The following is a 12,992-nucleotide window of genomic DNA, read 5'->3' as shown; positions in this document are numbered from 1 at the left end:
ATACAATGCCCCTCTCTTAGTAGCACGACCAATGATTTCCTTCGTGAGACTATCCTGAAGAAGACAAAAAAATGGGTACATTAGTACAAAACAATTAAGTTGCTTATTGACTTGTCCAACAGACAAGATGTTATTGGGGAGAGAAGGCACAAGAAATGATGTAGGGAGAGATGAGTTAATTCCACTGTTCCTGTGCCTGTAACAGGACTTGAGTCACCATTAGCATTGGCCACACTGCTCAAGTAAGGTGAGGTATGATACGTAAAGTTTCGGGAATCAAAGGTCATACGATTAGTGGCACCAAAGTCAATTATCCAGCTAAAATATAAATGTAAGTCAGAAGAGTTGAAGGTTCGACTATTGTTACCTTGGGAGTTACTTCCAGAACTCGTACTTCCCTGAGTTGGAAAAGTTCTTTATTTAAAAGAGAATAAGTCTATGTTCTCAATCAAAATCATTCTCCCAAAACCCGCTCTCTAACACTACTCATGTTCTCTAAATTTGGCTCTACATCGTATTTGATGAGGGTTGCTATAAATCACCCAACTGTTATTTGACATGGTTTTTTTATTTTTGTTTATTTGTTTGCTCTTATCCGTAGGTTGATCACTGTAAATCATATTTTTCCAATACCTATTATGGATGCGGTGTTAGGTGTGGCCGCAACGACGCTTCTTCAAGTGGTGGTGATAGGGTTCATTTACGCTCATGGGTCGCTTTAGAGTTTCGTCTGTTGGGTTTGTTGGCTTGTGGGCTTTTTCTGGACTTATGGTTCATTGTGGTGAGGCTACACTAGTGAATTGCCCATGAATTTGTACCTAATTTTCAAAGGAAAGTGAACATGATGACTCTTGGGCAACACAAACTTATTACATTGAAAATCCTCAAGACTAAAACCATAAAATAAAGATGGCATAAGACGTCTTCAGTAGCCAAAAGATGGATGCTCTAAACGAGAATGCCACAGTAGAGTGCGTTGTTGACGATCTTCGACAGAACCTTTGGTAAGATGAACCTGGTCTTGACAAATATCATCAACATAATACAATCCCCCTCTCTTAGTAGCATGCCCAATGATCTCCTTCGTGAGACTATCCTGAAGAAGACAAAAAAATTGATACATTAATACAAAACAATTAAGTTGCTTAGTGACTTGTCCAATATACAGGAGGTTATTGGAGAGAGAAGGCACAAGTAAGCAATGATGTAGGGAGAGAGAATGAGTTAATTCCACTATTCATGTTCCTGTAACAGGACTTGAGTCACCATTAGCATTGGCCACACTGCTCAAGTGAGGTGAGGTATGATACGTAAAGTTTCGAGAATCAAAGGTCATATGAGCAGTGGTACTAGAGTAAATTATCCAGCCAAAATCTGAATGTAAGCCGGAAGAGTTTAAGGTTCAACTATTGTTACCTAGGGAGTTCCAGAACTTATACTTTCTTGAGTTGGAAAGTTCTTTATTTACAAGAGCATAAGTCTACTCAATTATTAGTGAGCTATTCACCCCTTATGTTTTATTAAAATCGTATACTATTGACACCATCATTCTACTATGGTTTGTGTCATTAACTTTTCTCATCTATTCTAGCATAGTTTAGAACCTATTAACAAGTATTGTGCCCTATTTGTTTACATTCACAACTACAAAAATAGAAATAGATGACGGGAAACCACCGTCGTCTAGAAGATTTTCCAACTGTCGTGAAATCGACCGCCTTCTTTTGTACAACCAATAACGACGGTTAATAACCGACGTCGTTAAATAATTCAACGTCTAGATTTATTCCGAACTGACTTGTAATTACTACATAATTAGGGTAAAATGAAATCTTCGACAACGTTAGATGACGGTTTTATGAAAACTGAGACGTCTAAAGAGTTCTACATGTCAAGATCAAAAGAAGAACCGACGTACAGATAATTATCCACGTCCCTAAAAGAAGGAAAAACGACATGGATAAGCTAGAAACCGTTGTTAATTTGTACTACGTTAAACAAACAAAAAAACCGACGTCTAAAACATAAAGTACAGCGTTTACACAAACCAACATACATTTAAAGAGTATTGCATGTCATTTGGCTCCTAATAACCGCCGTAACATGATATGACCACGTCCTGCACCTGGCATCACCGACGCTTATGTAATTATCCATGTCGAGAACTTTAATAAAAACCGACGTGGTAAGTATATTCCACGTCTGTTACTTGCGAGAATCGTCGTTTAAATTTAACAAAGAAGGCCCTTTGACACAGTTAAATGTCACTTTTTCTAAATAACCGACGTCTAAAAGATTTAAAATGACATAATATTACTCAATATTGACGTACCAAACTATACCCCACGTTGGTTTTTGTCAAAGGATGACGTTATAAATAGTATTAAAGGCGTGGATAGAAAAATAACCGACGTGGATTATGTATTCAACGTCCGTGGAGTTAAATTAATGGACGTAGTTAATTATATCACTACGTCTAGAGATCCATCTAGTTGACGTTGTAATTGTTTATCACGTCGGTTTTGATTACATAATGACGTGGTTGTCCTTTTAAAAGTCGCTTGTTTAACCTGCCTTGACGTATGTATGCTAGGAGACGTCAGTTATTTTAGACTATCCGATGTGCAGAACACCTTTCACGACAGTTAATGAAACTGAACGGCCTTTATTTTGACATTTAGAAGACGGTTTATTTTAACCAAACCGACTTGATTTCTTTTTCAGATGTCAGTTTTTTTGCTTTACGGTCTTTTGCCTTTTAAAACCCGACGTTGTTTTTATTTTAGACGTCTGTGTTTCTAGTTTTTTTACCGGACTGTCGTACTTTACAGCTTTAACCCAACTTTTTAATTTTGATTTGTAGTGCCCAAAGCCTGCATATAATGAATATGTGATCAGAATTGAAATGATGTACAGAATTATTAATTAGTGTCATACAATTAACAGAATAAGTAATGTACAACAATCAATCAATCCATATATCTTCACACCCATCTCTAATATTTTCATTCCCTAACTCACCCACTAGGTCATCAAATGTGTCAACATTTGGTATCCCTCTAGTAAATGGCTCACACTCAATTCTAGTATCACCTAGCACATCATCACCAATAACATTATTATATTCTCTATTAGACATTGATAACACTACCGACTAACCACGATGTATTGGGTTGTTAACATAAAATACTTGTTTGACTTGAGAAGCCATAACAAATTGGTCATTCCTATGTCCAATTTTACTCAGATCTATAAGGGTAAATCCAAGTTCGTCGACCACAAGGCCCGAAGTGTTATCTATCCAATCACACCTCAAGACTGGGATTCTAAAATTTTGGTAGTTAAGGTCCCAAATTTATTGAATAACACCATAAAAACCCATATTGGAGACAATAGGGTTTTTATCCTTGGCACAAGCAACTTGCATAGTATGTGCAAGTAAATAAACTCCACTATTTTGGACAGTTCACACATCATCTTGTGCATTGGTGTTAAATTTAACACCATTAATAAGATAGCTCCTATATGATAGCACTTTCATATACCTTTCAAATGGATACATCCATCTAAAATATACTGGGCCACATAGACGAACTTCTCTGACAATATGTACTACTAGATGAACCATGATATCAAAGAATGAAGGGGGAAAGTACTTCTCAAGCAAACACAAAGTAACTACTACATCTTCTTCCAACTTATCTAGCTTGGAAATATCTATCGTCTTTGCACATATAGAATTGAAGAAAAAGCACAATCGAGTTATTGCATACTTTGCAGGCTTCTCCAAAACAGAACGAATTGCCACATGGAGCAATTGTTGCATCAAGGTATAACAATCATGAGATTTAAGTCCAAGAAGCCTTGAATCTTTTAAAGATACAAGATTTTTTAAGATTTTTTATATTTGAACAATAACCTTCAGGGACCTTCATACTATAGAAAGAATTGCAAACCGCTATCTTCTTTGCTCTTGACAAATTCCAAGGCCCTAGAGGCAAGCGAGTATGTTTTTGTCCATACTCGGGTTGGAAATCAGACGACGGTTTTTACAAAACAATAATCACGTAACATAGATTAAGACGATGGCATGTCTATTTACCATCGTCTTTAAGCAACTAACAAGATATTTGTTAGGGTTAGGGTCGACGAAGGTAGTAAATAAAAAGCTGACGTATAATAAAAATTTGGATGACGGTTGGTCTGGTTTACAAAAAACCAAAGCCTAATTCTTCCATCCCCATTCCTTTTCAAAGAACCCTTAACAGAATGCAAACATCAAAACATAAAAGAACCCATATATATCTCCCATCAAGAACCCATAGCTCCCAAAACATAAAAGAACCCTTATTAAGAAATCAAAGCTGAGAGAATATACAAACTAATAGAATATTTAGAGAGATCTGAGAGAATATATTTACAAACTAATAAGATAATATTGAGAGAGAGCTGAGAGAATATACATATATGGATATTGAAAGAGCTGAGAGAAAATATCAAATGCTTGAGAGAGCTGAGAGAAAATATCAAATGCTTGAGAGAGCTTAGAGAATATACCCAATGCTTTGAGAGAGAGCGAAAACTTTAAGACAAATTTACGTTGAAGAGAGAGAATGAAATACTTTAGGTTTAAAGGAAAATTCTGAAAATTTTAGATCTCGGTCAAAAATTTCAAAGGACTGCGTTTATTAAAGACGACAGTAAATACAACACATCGTCTTTGTATTTTAGACTTACAACGGCTGTTATGTTACACTGACGCCGTTGTAAAGCATTTTGACGTCGCCCATACAAAAACCGACGTCTAAAGTATTCAATAATTAGATTTGCTTTGCGTTTCTTGGGATTCGAATGCGCGTAATTGACCAAAAAGAGGGAGAGAAACCGGCGTCATTTCAATAAAACCTAAACACTAAACCCTCAATAATTATAAAAAAATACACAAGTATGAGAAAAATGAACCAAAAATTGCTACGGACTCCTTACAATAATGCCTTCTATATTTGTAGGCTAATATCCAAATTAAATAATTTTGAATTTTATGACCACCAATAGATCACATAAACCTTAGGTTTATGTTATGGAAAATATATGACTATTGTGCTTTGTCTCTAAATCCTTTTGACTTTTGTTATCACTTCTAATTTTGAAATCTAAAATTCAAATTTTCAGGCATGTAGGGGGGAGATATTGCCTCAATGAGTGCATAGAATTTGTCGGTTTATTTTTTGGATTTTTTTGAATATATTATGAATATTAGTAAATAAATACAAATAAAAATATTTTAAAAATTAAATATTTTAAACATTTAGGGGAGATAAAATCTTTCAATGAGTGCATGGTAGTTGTCAGTTTATTCTATGGAATTTGTTTTGAAATTATTATGAATATTAGGAATAAAATATAAAAGTCATACAAAAATTAAAAGACAAATGTACATAACCGACATTGCATCTGTTTACAACGACGGTACATAACAAATAACGCCGTCCTAGAAACATTAAACGTCGTAATGTACTCCCTGACGTGGTTAGTATGTTACTACGTCAACCTTTTCTTAATAACCAATGTAAGTAGAATTTACACCGTCGATTATTATGTTAATGATGACGTTGTTTAGATATACAACGTCACGTTTTACCATGTAACTGACGTTGTATTCTTTTAACACGTCCTCTTTGTTGTACTAACGGACGTTGTAGGTTTATATTAACCGTCGTGTATATCAACCTTACATGATGTTTTTGAGAAATGCAGTTGATGTTTTCTTTCTCTCTACTTCAAGACGGCGGTTGTTCATAAATATGAGACGTGTAAATAAGAATGAGACGTTGATTTTTGGGATTTAATTTAAATTTTTATGATATATTTTCATTTTATTTAGTTTAACGACATAAATATCTTATCCAAAAAAAAACTAGAAACAAAAATATATTTCATTTGATTTTTTTGATGAATGTTCAATTAATTACCAAAAATATGTTTATATACATTATCAAAAATTAAAATAAACCTAAACATTTTAAAAATAAATTATATCACTTATTGTTCTATAATTGCTTGTTCACGAATTCTGCCCATTCCAGCTTGACTTTGTCAATAAGTTCTTGAGTATACACAACTAGTTTCTTTTTCTTGTCAAACTGCAAATAAAGAACAAAAACTGACGTGTTATAAATATTAAAACGACAGTTTTAAAAGAAAATGTCGTGGTATTAAAACAAAGAAATTATATCTTAAATTTTACATTCTTCTCAAATGCTAGGCCTGGATCATGAATTATATCTCTCATGAAACGCATCATGTAATAGCCACACTCTACATTTGTTGGTTGTCTAGGAGTGCCTTGTAGATTTTTCCATATGGGTGATTTACGTGATGATTGTTTAACTGTGTGAGAGTTATATATTTTGATTGAACTGTTTTAAGAAAACAAAAAGTGTTAATGACAAAACTTAAAATCAGCATTAAAAAATATTAATCGTCGTGGTAAATAAGTGAAGATGACGGTTTGTTAAAACAAATGACATTGTATTTTAGATCAAATGGCGGAAAATAAGAACTGTCATTGTGTATCATTCTAACGTTGGTGACGAAGAAAAACGACGTATAACCAAAATTGTTTTTAAATTTTAAAGTTGAACATAAAACATTAAAACGTCCTAAAATGAAAAACACAAATGACCTAGTATTTCAATTAAGACAACGGCTTCAAAAAAATACTGACGTTGTAAATGATTTCAAACGTCGGTTATAATGTACCGTCGTATCATTCAAATGCATAAATAAAAAATCTTACTTTTTCGTTAATATACTTACGTATTCACTATATTTCTCATGTCCTCGTCAACAGAGCGGTTTGGAAATGAATCCATGTAGTAGATAGTCTCCTTAGCTGGTCTCACAATTATACCATGACCCCTACACAAAATGATCCATATATATTAGAGCACTTCCAGCAGTTGGAATCTTGCCATGGCAAGGGGGGGCTAGGGCTGACACTATTCACGAGAATAGTGTCCGCCCTTGCAAAAAGTAAGTTCCACTTCCAGCAGTTGCCATGGCAAAGGGGGTACTATTAAATTTTTTGTTTTTTTCACAAATTTGTTTACCTAAACAATTAATTTGGACAATATATTCAGATGAGATTTTCTGATAAAATATTCGGATAAGATTTTCAGATAAGATTTTCGGTTTCAAATTTCAGATAAATTTTTTTTTCAAATTTCAGATTTTCAAATTTAATGCTTTGGTTGTGGTTAGTTTATTTTATTTTTTTTATTTTTATGTATTGAATGTTTTGAATAAAAAGGAATTTTATTTAATAGTTTCTTTGGTAACTCAAAGAAAACCAATACTACTAATACAATAAAATACATGAATTCCAACTAATTTTTAAAACAAAACATTAAAATACAATGAAATGAAAAGGCAAGCAAACTAACTTAAGGGTTTTCATCATTTAACCAATCCGTATTGCTAGGTCCATCATCACGAAAAAGTCTTCGTCTCATAATAGCCTTTCGTTCTAGCTTCCAATATTGTTTTGTTTCAGGAGACATGTGGCTTGTATCCATGGCCATGGTTTCCCGATCCTTCTTTTCTTCATTTTCTTTGCATTGATACTCCCTTTCTTTGCGTACATACTCCCTTTCTTTAGCAAATTCTATTGCCATTGCCCTATCATCTTCTTGGACTTTCTTGTCTATTTCAATTCTCAAGGCGCTTTGCCTTGCAATTTCCTCCAAAAATTTAGAGATATTACTCGTAGAATTAACTCCTCTCTTTGCCTTCACCGCCTTCCTCCCATAGGCCTCGGCTCCTTTTGAATGGGTAAGTCTTCACTCATAGGGGATTCCATAGGCGAATCCGAAGCTTGTGAATCATGAAGTGGCGTCTCGTTGAACACCACTGTTGGAGCCGTTGGAATAATGCTAAATCTCTTACAATGCTTCAGCACCTCCCAACATTGGGTATGGGTGAAATTTTTCTTCCCTTGTCCAGTAGCACCATAGAACATTTGAGCTTGCACAATCTATATAAAAAAAAATTGAATAAGCAAGGAACTTAAAAAAAATATTGGTAATGCAAAAAAGATAAACATATGAATGAAAATCCAAGAAATACTAACAAAAATATAAAGAATGCAAGAAACATTCAAATAAATATTAGAAATACAAGAAATATAAAAAAAATATAAAAATTGCAAGAAACATTCAAATAAATATGGAAATACAAGAAATATTAAAAAAATATAGAGAATGCAACAACCATTTATATAAATATTAGAAATACAAGAAATAATAACAAAATATAAAGAATGCAAGAAACATTTAAATACATATGGGAATACAAGAAATATTAGCAAAATATACCAATTGCAAGAAACATTAAAATTAAAATTAATAGGACATTAAAATTAATAAAATGAAAATTACAAATAATTACCTCATCGCTTAGATTTTCCCTGCTTGCATGGTTATTCATCGCTTTTGTGAGGGCATCTCTCCATTTCCCCAACTCTTTGTTGGGAAGTTTCCACCGACTTGACAATGCGCTTTCCGTACGGGTGGAACCCGATCTTTCAACAAATTCGTGAAGAATTTTTTTCCACATTTGACTGAATTTCATCTCATTACCCGATATGGGATCATGACTAATTTGGACCCAACACTCACACAACAAGACATCTTCCATGATGCTCCATGCCCCTCCGGTTTCTTGAGAAAAAGCCATAATGATAGAGAAAAATTATACTTGAAAATGAAAACAATTTAGAGTAAAAAGTGAAGAAAATATTGAATAGAAAGTGAATAATAGTTGGAGAAGGAGAAGATGTATGAGAATTTGTTGTTAAAACTGAAGAGTAGGTGTTGGTATTTATAGAAAAAAAGTCAGTATTTTTTGGGATTTTTAAAAAAATTTACGATTTTTTTCATCATTTTGCTGCCCGAAAATTCCAGCCGTCGACGACAAGGCGAAATCGAAGGACGAGAGGCTGCCACGCGCGACGTTAGCGCAAAGCCGACGGGCGATTTTGAATTTTTTTAACGCTGGCGCATGCATTGCGGTAAAAATTTACAATCGCGGCCGACGCCACACCGCATCGCCGATGACGCTAGCTCGCACTCGGGCTGCCTTCGCCGAGCTAGCCAGCAAGTGGACCCCAACCGCCTCGCCAGCACTTGTTGCCGAAGTCGCTTTGGCTCTCAGCCCGAGCCCGAGTGGGCTGCTGGAAATGCTCTTATAGACAACGGTAAATACATAACAGTCGTTGTGTAAACGTTATAACGTCGCTACACAATAGAAAGGTCGTCTAGGTTAAACTAGATGATGAGTTTTAAAATAAACACCGATGTCTATTTAAATTTTGAAATTCAGAAAAAGCAAATGTCAGAGATTTTACCGTTTGATCTTGACGGTTTTCAGCAACATCAGCATCATCATCAGCATCATTCATGGGTTTGTCTTCATCAAATTTAAGGCCTCTCACAGTAGAGCAGCTTGCTTTGTCAGACATAGGATTTTTTGGGCTTTGCTATTGAGGAATTGGAGGAATTGGAGTAATTGGTGTAGTTGGTGTAGTTGGAATTTTACTGAGCAAGTTGGGATCAAAGTTGGGAATTAGTTGACTGAATTGTTTCAACATAATTTCCCTCTCTGCTTTGATTGCCTCCATAACACTTTCCTTTGCCCTGGCCTCCATCTTTTTGGTTTCCTCTCTCACTGCTGCCATAACACTTTCCTTCAATTTGTCAGCAAATTTTACTTTCTGCTGTCTTGGCAAATTGAAGAATTGAGTTGGGGAAACCCTAGCTCCAACACTCTGACTCTCCCACCATGCTTAGTGGTTCCCAAAGCCAAGGTCAAAACGTCGTTGCTGCCAGAGACAGTTAGAATGCCCTCAGAGACTTGTTTTTTCAAATCATCTTAAGACTGAGAGAGAGAATGTTAGTGAGTGAACATATAGTAAAACTGATTAAATAAATAAATTAATAAAAATATTAATAGACATGGTAAAGTGATTAAGACGACAGTTTATTTAAAAAACAGCCGCAGAAAAGAATTTAATACGCCGGCCCAAAACTACCATCGTGTTGTATACGTTAACACATCGGTCCATTAAAGAAACCGTCGCTTATGACATCAGAGATAAAAAAAAAACTTAACCAAAATATTCATTGATCCAGATATAGTGTACAAACCAATTGCAGAGAAATAGAGAGGGAGAGAGAGTGTATGTGCGTGCGAATATGAAGAAAGTTCAAAATTTAATTTAAAAAACCCAATACATAAACACAAAACCATCGTTGTAATTCTATACAGACATATGTTTTATAAAAATATTGACGTTATATATTTTTTAAAAGCCGGTAATTTAAAACTGTCGTGGGGTTTCATGTCTAATGACGGTTACTAAAAAGATCGACGTTTGAATAAAAAAGAAAACCTCTGTTTTACAAGTTTAGAACAAAGTCAGTGAGACTTACGATTAATTTTGCCTTCTCTGCAACCTTTGGATTAGGGATGTTTCCCTGTTTATCTTCTGTTGCCTTCTTCCATAGCAGAGATCGATCGATTTCTTCACCGGGCATGGTTTCTTCTAATTCATCCTCCAAACCAATGTACCCTTTTCGAGACAACCTATGGTTGAACTCGCATTTCTCCCTTCTCTGTGATCGCTCAGAATGCACAACCTCAAAATCTGGGATAACCTTGAAGCTACAAAGGCATCCCATTGCGATTTCTCTATGAAGTTGTAAAGCTGAGGGGGCTATTTTAACTTCTCCTTCTCATTTGCAAATGGAAGGATAAACTGCCTAGTTAAGGTAAACTTAAAATCCTTCCATTTTTTGGCGGCAGACGACAATGCCATCTTTTGCCCCCTTCCCCAACAACATAAGCCATTTGAATAGCTTCCCAAATCTGCTCTTTCAGGTCCTTGGGCAATTGAGTCTATTTCTTGTCCACAAGAGGGACTCTTGGTGCGTGCCAAAACACCAATGTAACTCTACATCTCATTAGCAACTTTCCCTTGTGGTCTGCCACTTTTATTGTACTCAACCACAGACTTAATCTTCTAGATTTTCCTCTTCACAACATGGCTCATTGTGTTGATACCGTGAGTCGATTTCGTCACTTCATCAAATGTAGTAGAGCTTGGATCTTTCTCGAAGGATGAAGCAAATCTCATCGTCTTTGCGGGATTGCTTGGAACAGATTTGGATTCAGCCATTTGTGCCTTTGAAACTGCAATGTCCTTGCCTTGACCTTTTGCAGCTTGAGCCTCCTTACTTTGAGATTTCGAAACCATGTTTAGAGAGAAGTACAACTGCAAGTTCAGACGACGGTTAGGTAAAATACGGACGTAAAATGAAAGTTCAGACGACGGCAAACAAGTAGAACCATCGTGCTAATCTATAGAAACGTGGATGTGCTAATACGACGTGGTCATTAACTTAAGACGATGGGAATTAAACACAACTGTCGTCGTATTATAAGTTCATAAATAAAAAAACCGCCCAGTTTTTTCTCTCCCACGTTCGTTTCAAATAAGATGATGGTTTTCTCTTTCATATGACGTATTTATTAACACACCACGTCGGTTATTATGAACAGTTGTGCTATTAAAATAGCACGAATTTAATTACTCTTGTGGTGTATCAACAAAAACGTCAAATTCGATAAAAACCCGTCGTCCTCACATGAACTGTGAGTGGGAACAGTAAAAGATTTGGCCTTTTCATACTCTAGTATTGTTTCAAACATCAGTGCGACTCGTTCTTTAAAAAAAAATTCAAATGAAAGGGAAAGTGAAGAAAAAAAAAATGGAGTGAGAAAATACCTTTGGCTTGCAAAGAAAGTTTTCTTCGGAATAAAATTTTGGAGACGAAGACGAGGAAGAACGTAAAAGAGAGGGAAATTGAGAATCGAAACGCAGCTTTTACGAAAAGAGAGGGAAACTGAGAGAAAACTGAAAAGTTTAGAGAGAACGTAAAAGTTTAGGTCAGGTGACCAAAAAGTTTATATAGTGTCCCAAAGATAACGACACCGCCGGTAATCATAAAAATTGCCCTAGTATGTACTTACCACAACATTAAAATAACATCAACCGACATGGTTAGTAAAAAAGCCTTTTGATTTTTTGTATTCCGAAAACGACGTGGTTAGTTGGGCGCTACACGTCAAAAGTTTACTTTAAACGAAACACATACAAATATGGTTCTGCCGTCATCAAATTTTAGAGGCAATTATTTGGATGTTGATGTGTGTGTGCGTTTGTGTATTTGGAGGACACAAACACATACACATCATCAACTTCCAAAAAATTGTCTATCTAAATGCAAATCTGTGGCTGCTTTCATCAAATCTTAGAGGCAAATTTTTGGATGTTGATGTGTATGTGCATTTGTGTATCTGAAAGACACAAACATACACACATCCTCAACGTCTAAAATATTGTCTTTCTGTGGTCCGATTATGATGAGGAACAGAGTTCCATCTGGTAAGATTTCAGTAACTCTTGGGATCTCGAAAAATCTGATTCTCACTGTTTTCAGATAGACCGTCGTGGTTATTCTCAATTCTTGTCATTAATATGATCTACTGACGTAGGAAACCAAAATAATATAAATACATTGAAAAAAAAATACTATTAAGACGACGGTTTAGATATAATGTGAAACGTATAAAGTCAATAAATACGACGGTAATTTTAACTTCACGATGTATCTCTTGGGATCTCAGAAAAATCTGATTATGTCGGCGGTTTTCTATATAAACCATCGTGGTTATTCTCAATTCTTGTCATTAAGTTGGTCTATCATCGTAGGATATCAAAAAAATAATAAAAAAATAATATTATTAAGACGACGGTTTATATATCAGGGTTGACGTATAAAGTGAATAAATACGACGGTAAATTTAACTTCACGACGTGGTAAATTTTATTATACATCGTTAATTGAACAAACCAACGTGGTTAGAGTTAA

The 12,992-nt window shown here is 35.1% G+C and overlaps 1 pseudogene; it reads right to left on the bottom strand.

Moving 5' to 3' along the window:
• Positions 1-925: 925 nt before the first annotated feature.
• On the bottom strand, positions 926-3,562 carry LOC148917852 (uncharacterized; annotated as a pseudogene).
• Positions 3,563-12,992: the final 9,430 nt, after the last annotated feature.

This window comes from Prunus mume, linkage group LG4 (assembly GCF_029339155.1).
Source record: "Prunus mume cultivar Tortuosa linkage group LG4, ASM2933915v1, whole genome shotgun sequence".
Classification (NCBI taxonomy): domain Eukaryota; kingdom Viridiplantae; phylum Streptophyta; class Magnoliopsida; order Rosales; family Rosaceae; genus Prunus; species Prunus mume.
Note: the sequence above shows the minus strand (reverse complement) of the source record. Positions and strands in the feature narration are given on the sequence as shown.